The sequence below is a fragment of the Anoplolepis gracilipes genome, chromosome 2 (genome assembly GCF_047496725.1).
Source record: "Anoplolepis gracilipes chromosome 2, ASM4749672v1, whole genome shotgun sequence".
NCBI classification, from domain to species: domain Eukaryota; kingdom Metazoa; phylum Arthropoda; class Insecta; order Hymenoptera; family Formicidae; genus Anoplolepis; species Anoplolepis gracilipes.
In genome coordinates, this window is record NC_132971.1 from 20713126 (window position 1) to 20721670 (window position 8545).

At 24.6% G+C, this 8545-nt stretch overlaps 2 long non-coding RNA genes across 2 annotated transcripts; both read left to right on the forward strand.

Moving 5' to 3' along the window:
• Positions 1-890: 890 nt before the first annotated feature.
• LOC140676074 (uncharacterized) lies at positions 891-1428 on the forward strand. Its single transcript, XR_012048529.1, has 3 exons — positions 891-960; positions 1099-1185; positions 1321-1428. It is a non-coding gene; the product is annotated as an uncharacterized lncRNA (long non-coding RNA).
• A 6060-nt stretch (positions 1429-7488) lies between these two features.
• LOC140674038 (uncharacterized) lies at positions 7489-8210 on the forward strand. Its single transcript, XR_012048154.1, has 4 exons — positions 7489-7535; positions 7689-7757; positions 7896-7982; positions 8077-8210. It is a non-coding gene; the product is annotated as an uncharacterized lncRNA (long non-coding RNA).
• Positions 8211-8545: the final 335 nt, after the last annotated feature.

The window sequence follows — 8545 nt, forward strand, 5'->3', positions numbered from 1 at the left end:
GGATTTAGATCAATAAAAAGGATAGTTTCGTATTCAGCAGTTCAAAAACTATAACATAACATTTGTAAATTTTTTGTCACATTTTTTGAACAAAAATCGGCACATTTTTATTTACCCTTTTTTAATCAAATCAATGAATATGTAAAATATATATATGTATATATATATATATATATATATATATATATATATATATATATTTGTTAATAATTATTTATATATCTTCATATTTTTTAGGTACGTAGGATTGAAATTTGATCAAATTAATGAACACCTTCAAAAATTAACAATAGGTAATAAACGTAACATAAAGCGAGATTGGCAACATCATGTGTTACCCTTTTCTACTCATCAATCTAGATATGTGAAAGCTCTGAGAAGCAAATATATGATATGGATTGTAATGTAAGAGGATTTATATTAATAATATTTATTATAACATTAATCAGTGCTTTATGCGATTAGCTAATATATCACGTGTACACAGACATCTTTATTCCGAATTACGTAAAATATCCCGTCAAATAGATTTAATATTCGGAATACAAATGACTATCGAAATGGGGACTTACTTTGCATATATAGCATTAGGTTTGCAAGAAATTTTTAATGCGATACTCATCAAGGATTATGAAAAAGATCATAAAGTATTTTATCTCATCATAATACTAGTAATCCTTTATGTACATATTTTCAGACTCTTTCTCATTAATTGTGAATGTGAGAGAGTTAGGATCAAGGTATCAAACTTAAAAAATGCATCGATTTAAAATTTATTTTAAACAATTATTTGTCATAAATTGTTTTTGACAAATTGCTAAATTATATATATATATATAAGTTCGATGTTAAAAAAATATTATTAATTTTTTCTACATATTCATGTTTTAGGCAAATGCAACAAGAAATTTTATCAGTAATTTATCATATTCCAATGATGATGTTGAAATTCGTGAAAATGTAAATCTTCATATTTAATATATTAATTTATTATTGAAATATAAACTTGTTTTTTAAGTTTAAATATATAAAAATCTTGGGAATCTTTTGCCACCCCGAAAACACATACTTATTAAATGATCTGTTATATTAATACAGATTCTACAATTTTTACTCATGACTCGATCACCATTCAGATTCTGCGGGCTCGGACTCTTCCAGTTTGGCTTCAAATTCCTTCAAGGAGTACGTAATGATATGTATATATATATATATATATATATATATATATATATATATGTGTGTGTGTGTGTATAATATTACAAATTTTAATTAAATGTGTGATACATATTTAAAATTGTTATTTCTTTTTTTTCGTAGTTTACTACATCTACTGTCACCGTTTTAATTTTATTGCTACAAACGCACACAAATAAATAAACATTTTTGATAAATTATAACAAATATAATATGCAAATACAATGATTGACTTTATCGGCATTAATATTCAACATGTAATACCTTTTATAAAATATTCCATTTATCTTATAATATTCCGTATGTAAAAAAAACTATCGAATAAAGCATATAAAAAGTAGCATATTATAAAAGTGCTGGATTATTAATAGTTATTCAAAAAAATAATTTCTTATTTTATAAAGTTGAATAATTATTTCCATAGCAACATATATATACTTTGAATGTTTATCCATTTAAGGTTTCTATTTTGATATCGAAATTGAATGACGTTCACGACGAGATTAATAAATACAATCTGCATGACAATAAAAATAAAAATTTTGATTTTTAATTTCTAAAAAATTAACAATTAATATTATACTAAAGTTATTCATAACTTAGAGAAACAAACGTTTTTGGAATTTATAATAATGTATAGTTTGACAATATATGTAAAAACATGTAATGTAAAGAAACTTAATAAACTTGAAAATTAATTATTTACGAACGTTCTTATTTTCTTTATTATCTTTTACAGGTATAATACTGTAACATTTATGTAACACGAATATATATAATTATATAATACAGCTTACATATATGACATACACATAAAATATGGCCAATAGCAATTTTCTGTGGAGCTTTTTATCGAAACCAATTTTTTACATAAAAAGAAAAAATTTATTATACACATTTAATAATAAAAGTCTACATTAAATTAGTAAAGAACACAAATGTTGATGAATTATTCGCTCATAATAAAAGAAGATAAAAGTATAGAATAGTTTTTAATTTTTCTTAAATGCTTTCCAGAAGTTATTTTATTAAAATTAAATGTATAGTAAAAAAGTTAATTAAACCGTATATTGATTTATTACTATACACGGTTACGTTTATTGACCTGACCTCTTTATCATTTTGACTTTAAAAATTGTTTACATATCATATTTATTATGATGTCAAGTGTTGTTAAATCTCCGCAGCTTTGAAGAATAGCAAAATCAAAAAGATACAAGTATATTCTCGACATTAACAGAAATAAAGACTTAGTAATTAAACAGTTAAATTGTTATTTAAAAACTGAATTCTCATCAGCAGGCAATTTTAACATACAAGATGAGTTATCACAAAGGTAGCATACTTACATACCTTCTTTTGACAATAAATAAAATATCTACAATATATACGTTGTATATAATTATTATTTTTTATTTAAATATTATGTTATATTCTACGTAAAAGGAAGACGAAATTCATTAAAACTTAAAACATATCGCGTTTAAATATATCACAATATAAAAAATTTAACAGATCGATTAATTCAATTGCTGTAAGTGCTCTAAATGATATTAAAAAGATAGGCTATTATAATCATTTGCCGAAGTTACAGCAACCAGTCGACAAATGCAATGTAGTTCGGAATCGAGACGGTATACGTAATGACTAGCATTCGAACAGTTTTAAGACCGCTCTTCATAATCAGTTATGTGTCTGGTTTAAGAATTATCGAATTTCCTGTAGGTCATCCACGAACATGGCTTAGTCTCTTGTATATGTTGCTATTCTGGTCAATTTATTTTTTCTTATTAGTGTCTACAATAATATCTTATTACGTAACTGCTAAATACTATACTACCGAATACTATATATGCCTTGGATTAGACATTTCAGTAACATTATTGTCAATTATGTTTCAAGTGTACTATGATAAGGTATGGTAAAGAATTGTTTATACTTAAAATAAGCAGTTTTGATTGTATATTTCAATGATTTGGATATTCAAAATAGTTACAAAAATTTTAAAACATTTAAACAATATTATTTAAGTAATATTAGATATTTTCTTTTTTATTTTACAAAACAAATTGTAGTGAAGACAATATCAATATATCACATATTTTACTAATGTGTTACTGATAAAAATTTCTTTTCTCAATATATAATTTAATTATCATTTATTACATATGTAGTATAAAAAATTATATGTAAAATTAACATTTACATCCTGACATTTTTTTTGATAAAGCTGCATCTATAATATTATAGTTACATTGGAAAACATACATTATTAATTATCTAAGACTCATTATATATAAAATTGTCAAACTAAGCATTATAATTATTTATTATTGTCCATCGTACTGCTCTTTTGTAACAGAAATTTAGAAATTTTTTGAGGAAACTCGACATTGTCGATAATACATTGCTAAATATCGGCACAACGACCGATTATCACAAGCTATACAAAAACACTATATATCTAGTCCTAGGATGGCTCTTAATGATTATATTATTGAGCTATGGGACGGCATATTGTAGGAAAAACGAATATGACAATAATGAGAATACTTTAAAATTTATGTATAGTTTGTTGATACGTAATTATTGCTCTTTTATTAACATGATCAACGATTTGATTATTGCAAGCATTGTTGGGTTGGTACATTTTCTTACGTATACAAAAATTATTCTAACATAAGCATGTATAAATTCATAAAACTATATTATAATGCCTTAAAATACATATAAATTTTCTTTGAGATATTTTAAGATGTCGATATATTAACACACAAGATGACAACAAATTTACATACATTTGCTATTATTATGTCCAGTTAATTTTCTTTTACATTTATAGATATATCAGATTAAAGTTTGATCAAGTTAATCAACATCTTTCGGATTTAATAACAGATAATAAACGTAGAATAAAGAGAACTTGGGAAAATTCCGTGCATCGACACAGATTTTCACAAGCTTCAAGCAACAAATGGATAATATGGATTATAATGTCAGTTCAATCTATCAATCGTGAACGTAAATTTTATTAATTGTAGTTTTTATTTTGAGCAGTAAAAATATTCTGTTTACACAGGCATCTTTATGCGGAGTTGCGTAAAATATCTTGTGAAGTAGATTCGATATTTGGAGTACAGATGACTTTGAAAATTGGATGTAATTTTTTTTGGTTAACGCTTAACTTGCGTGAATTTTTCAGCGTGATACTCGTAGAAAATTATATGAAATCTAATAAAATACTATTCATTATTTTAATACTAATCTTGATTTCTCAAAATGTTTTAAAACTTTTTGTCATTAATTATGTATGCGAAGCAGTGAGCACCAAGGTATTAAATCTGCATTTAAGATGTATTTACCTGAAATTTTCTTTAAACAACTATCTAACTATTAAATAATATCAAATTTGACATGATTTTCTTGAATTACAAGAATTATTCAAATTTTATTTTGCATATTTAATTTTCAGGCGAATGAAACAAAACATTTAATAAATAAAATACCATACTCTACTTGTGATGTAGAAGTTCGTGAAAATGTAAGTCTTACAATACAAAAAGCTTACTCTTAAAGTTATTAAAATTTATGATACTTTAAATTTGGGCAAAAATAAAATATTGTATTATAAATATGTACATACATTAAGTGGTTTATTATATTAATATAGATATCACAGCTTTTATTACAAATAACTCAAGCGCCAGTTAGATTCTACGGAATAGGACTTTTCCAATATGGTTATAAATTACTTTATGGGGTACGTTGTAAAATGTCTATCGTAAATGTAATAATTTATCACAAATAATAAACAATAATTATTTAAAGAATGGAATTAATATCTTTCAGTTCAGCTCATCAATTACGACCGTTGTAGTTTTATTAATACAAGTGTATATAAATAAGCGAACATTTTATGACGATTAATATAATATAACAATACTGTGTTGTATAAATAATTTCAAAAAGTGTTTGAAAGTATAATATTTACATTAAATAATTTTTTTCTATATTTTTAACAAAACTGTATATTTTGGACCTAAAAATATATTTTAACAATGTTGCAGAAAGATACTATATGAAAAAAGCAAGAATCTCTCTCTCTCTTTCTCTCTCTCTCTCTCTCTCTCTCTCTCTCTCTCTCTCTCTCTCTCGCTCTCTCTTTCTCTTTTGCAGTCATATTATTTTATTGTTATATTGTCAATTTTAATACTGATTTAAAAAATCAAATTAAAATATTAAATTAACGTATTATTTGATGTTTTTAATTACGTAATAGTACTATATAATTATATAAATAGAATAATATAAAAATAAAAGTTTTACAAACATCATTGGTTTACATTCTAAACCTATGTATATACTTTGTTTGAAAATATGTAATATATCGAATCATATTTGTTTCTATAGCTTGTAGTGCGTAAAATAGTAGATTGATTATTTCGATGTACTATTTTAGATGGTATCTTTATGAATAAATAACGATAATGAAATTACGAAGATCCGCTATCATTATGTTTCAACGCAATTGTTGGCAAAGCAAGTGCAGCTCAGAGTCGCATACCTACGTTATGAGTATTCGAAAAATATTGTCACCATTATTAATGATAAGTTATGTGTGCGGTTTAAGAGTGATCGAATTTCCCTCAGGAGTTTCGAGACAATGGTTCGGTCTTCTGTACATGTTGTTATTGTGGTCGTTATATAATTTTATTTTTATATACAGCGTAATGCCATATATAATTCATTACTCCAATTTACACCATATTTGGTTTGGAATAAACATGTTTACAGCGTTATTGTCAATTATCGTTGGGATATACCACGACAAGGTAAGAGACTTGACGTAGAAAAATATTAATACAGCTTGTTCAAGAACATTAATTATAAAATGAAACATAACTTATTGATATTTATATATCATAAAAATACCCATAAAAGTATTACGGTTTAATAAATTAATATATGATAATTTATTAACAAATTTTAATTTTCCTATATAATATTTGATATAAAGTCAATTATTTTTTCGAAAAATGGTAAATAAAAAAAAAATAAATAAAGGATAATAAGTATAAAAATAATATGTATTTAAATTTTATATATCTTTTTCAAGCTGAAGTTATTAGAAACTGTCAACCCGAGAAAAAATGAATTTATTATGATTATATATAATTAAATGTGAAATTTATGTAACACGATCTGATCATACGTAATATAATTTGTCCATATATAATTAAATTTGAAAGCCGCGATATGATTTGATCATATGCGTATAATAATATTTCTAATTATGTATGTTTAATCTGACTGTATTAACCTCTTTTTTCAGGAATATTTTGATACAATTAAATATTATAAATACAAATCATTATAATTTTATTTCTCATTGGTTTCTTATATTTAGGCATTTAAAAATTGTATAAAGAATCTCACTACTGTGGATGATACATTGGAAAAATTGGGAGCAATAACAGATTACAAATTGTACATGAAAACAATATGGCTCATTTCAGGATGGTTTGTGATAGCTATATTAAAAATTTGTGCAAATTTTATATTTTTGAGCCAAAATTATGACATTGTGCAAATTATTCACATTCCTTTTATACGCTTGTATTGTATTAATATTAACGTTATCAGCGATTTAACTATAACAAGTATGCTTGGGTTAGTTTATTCTTATAAAACAAGAATCTTTGCTTATACTTGCTAATAATTATCCACTAATCTTCTCAATTTTACGTAAGATTCAAATTTGATCAAATAAACATGCTAATAATACAGATACAATAAATATATTTGCTAATAATTATCCACAAATCTTCTTAATTTTTAGGTACGTAGGATTGAAATTTGACCAAATCAATAAACACCTTCAAAAATTAACAATGTATAATAAACGTAGCATAAAGCAAGCTTGGGAACATCACGTATTACTTCTGCCTACTCATCAATCTAGATATGCAAAAGCTGCGAGAAGCGAATATATGATATGGATTGTAATGTAAGAGAATTTATATCAATTTAGTTAATTATGATATTAATCAGTGCTTCACGCAACTAATATATCACGTGTACACAGACATCTTTATTCCGAATTACGTAAAATATACCGCCAAATAGATTTAATATTCGGAATACAAATGACTATCGAAATGGGGTGTTATTTCGTTTCTACAGCGATGGGTTTGCAAGAACTTTTTAATGTGATACTCATCAAGGATTATATAAAAGATTATAAAGTACTTTATGTCACCTTACTACTAATATGGTTTTCTGTACACATTTTCAGACTCTTTCTCATTAATTATGAATGCGAGAAAGTTAGCACCAAGGTATCAGACTTAAAAAATGCATCTATTTGAAATTTACTTTAATTAATTTTATTATTATTAATTTATTGATAAAATAGTTATTTTTTTTCTCAAATATATATAATTTGACGTTAAAAAAATATTATTAATTTTTTCTACATTTTCATATTTTAGGCATATGCAACAGGAAATTTTATAAGTAAATTATCATATTCCAATCACGATGTTGAAATTCGTGAAAATGTAAGTCTTCACATTTAAGATATTAATTTGTTATCGAAATATAAACTTTATTTTTTTTAATATAAATATACAAGAAACCTAGGAATCTTTGGCCCGCTCGAAAACATATTTATTAAATAATGTATTTTATTAATACAGATTCTACAATTTTTACTCATGACTCAATCGCCATTCAGACTCTGCGGACTCGGACTGTTTCAATTTGGCTTCAAATTCCTTCAAGGAGTACGTTATGATATATACAATAATAACTTGGTATAAAAATCTTAATTACATGTATGATACATATTTAAAATTACTGCTTTTCTCTTTTTTATAGTTTACCACATCTGTGGCCACCGTTTTAGTTTTATTGCTACAAACGCACACAAATAATAAACATTAAAAAAAATTATCACAAATATATATACAATATGCTTGACTTTATCGACTTTATTGACATAATATTCAACATGTAACATCTTTTTTATAAAATATTTCATTTATCATATAATACCTCGTATGTAAAACTATTGAATAAAGAATATAAGGAAGAAGCATTGCAATATTGCAATACTGGTTTATCAAATTATGTCAAAAAATAATTTTTTATTTCATAATGAATAATTATTTCCATAGCAAAATTATATTATTTCCATTTAGCAGTTGTTAATTCGTCGTGCACAGGAATGCGTTAGAGTAGCGAGAAATCATATAGAGCATTTTTTGTAATTTTGATTAATTTTAATTTTTGTAATTTTTTCCTATTATCTGAATAAAAGTTACCTTCTACCGATCAAATTTGTATA